A 2,430-nucleotide genomic window follows, 5' to 3' on the forward strand; every position below is an offset into this window, starting at 1 on the left:
TAGATTTTTCTTGTCTTAAGTGTAAAGCAAAGCATAAGAATGTGAAACTTAAACTGGAAAAACAAAATAAATAGAAAAAGATATAATGCATTTTAATAAAACAATCACTATTCTAAAAATCTAAGCAACCCAAACAGAAAATGGCCTTGTTTTTTTCTTCAAGTAGGCAGCTATCATTAGTGCTTAGTCACAAGTGCTTGGTCACGGACATCTAATTTACTGTTATCAGTAAATGTGTAACAAGGTCTCCTAAGTCCTCTAACATGTTAGAAAGAAGCAGAGGAGGAAAGGATCTTCTGGTCATCCACAAGTTCTAGCCAATGGTGTCAAGAAAGACACTTCTCAGTAAGTTAAACACTATTTTTAAAGGTCTTTGAGAAATATTGGTTCAGTTTCATAAACTCACAGCATAAACAGTGACTCACTATGTGTACAGTCATCCCCAGAGGGTGGGAGATGTGACAGAATTTACTTCTCCTTTCTTTCCTACATACAGGATATTGCTAGCAGAGGCAGAGAATCACTTCTTGAATGTAAGGAGTGGTCATTTACCGGTAGTCCAACCCCTCATTCTACAGACTGAGAACCCTTCACAGCCCTTTTTTGTGCTTTCTATCACCGAGAAAGATCTTCCTAACTCATCTCAGAACCCAGATCTGGCTGTCAAAGCAGGGCCTTCAGGAAGGTGTGTCTGGGAAAATGGGTTGTAAAACAAAAGCCAAGGCCAGGCAAAGGTGGCTCACGCCTGTAATCTTAGCACTCTGAGAGGCTGAGGCAAGTGGATCGCCTGAGCTCAGGAGTACAAGACCAGCCTGAGCAAGAGCAAGACTACTGTTTCTACTAAAAATAGAAAAATTAGTTAGGCATTGTGGCAGTCACCTGTAGTCCCAGCTACTCAGGAGGCTGAGGCAGGAGGACTTGAGCCCAGGAGTTTGAGGTTGCCATGAGCTAGGCTGACCCCATGGCACTCAATCCAGGGCAATGAAATGAGACTCTGTACCAAAAAAAAAAAAAAGGAAAGAAAGAAAGGAAGAGAGAGGCTCGGCGCCTGTGGCTCAAGTGGCTAAGGCACCAGCCACATACACCTAAGGTGGCGGGTTCGAATCCGGCCCGGGCTGCCAAACAACAATGACGGCTGCAACCAAAAAAAATAGCCAGGCATTGTGGCGGGCGCCTGCGGTCCCAGCTACTTGGGAGGCTGAGGCAGGAGACTGGCTTGAGCCCAGGAGTTGGAGGTTGCTGTGAGCTGTGGTGCCATGCCATGGCACTCTGCCCAGGGGGATAGCTTGAAGCTCTTCTCAAAAAAAAAAAATGAGAGAGAGAGAGAGAAAGAAAAAAGCCCTTGAAAATCCAGGAGAAACTATAATCCAATTGTTCCCACTTTGGTCTCAGGACATTTAAAAATTATTGAGCTTTCCTTCAAAAATTCTAGAAAAAAAAATGCTCAGCACCCAAAGCTCAGTGGTTAGGGCGCTGGCCACATACACCAAGGCAAGCCAGTTAGAACCTAATCCAGGGCCTGCTAAACAATGAGAACTGTAACCAAAAAAAATAGCCAGTGGTGGCACCCATAGCTCAGTGGGTAGGGCGCTGGCCACATGCACCCAGGCTGGCAGGTTCAAACCTAGCCTGGGCCAGCTAAACAACAAGGAAAACTAGAACTAAAAAAAACTAGCCAGGCCTTGTGGCAGGCACCTATAATCCCAGCAGCTTGGGAGGCTGAGGCAAGAGAATTGCTTAAGCCCAAGGGTTTGAAGTTGCTGTGAGCTGTGACACCACAGACTCTACCCAGGGCGACAGCTCGAGGCTCTGTCTCAAAAAGAAAAAAAAGAATTATGAATACACTTAGATTTAGGACTGGCTCATAGCAAAAAAAAAAAAAAAATACACAAACAGACATTCTTTCAGGCACCAGAGTAATGACATCATCATACAGCTGGTAAATTCATAATTATTTCCCCCCTAAAGCTAAAAGGAATAAAAGCAACACAGAGGATGGAGCAAGTAGGAATTAGAACAAGTTTCAACAGCAATGAAAGCCAGGAAATACTCAAATAACCTTAATATGCTGAAAGAAGAAAGCTTCCAAGCTCCAGTAACTGTAAGCAGTGAAACAAATCCTTCAAGAATTTCAAGATTAAAAAAAGAATTTAGTAATAATTAAAGACACATTTAGATCAGCAAATCAGATAAAGTTTGACAAAAAGCAGGTCTTCACTAAAAGAAGTAATAAAGAATGTACCTCAGGCTAAAGGAACGAGGAAAATCAGAGATTTAAGAAAGAAGGAAGAAAAAGGGAAAAAAGGGGGGAAGGAATAGAATATAAAAGTAAGAAATATAAAAAAGTAAGAATGAGGGCGGCGCCTGCAGCTCAAGGAGTAGGACGCTGGCCCCATATGCTGAGGGTGGCGGGTTCAAACCCAGCCCCCG

Source organism: Otolemur garnettii, unplaced genomic scaffold (genome assembly GCF_000181295.1).
Source record: "Otolemur garnettii isolate 467f Iridium unplaced genomic scaffold, OtoGar3 scaffold00051, whole genome shotgun sequence".
Lineage (NCBI taxonomy): Eukaryota > Metazoa > Chordata > Mammalia > Primates > Galagidae > Otolemur > Otolemur garnettii.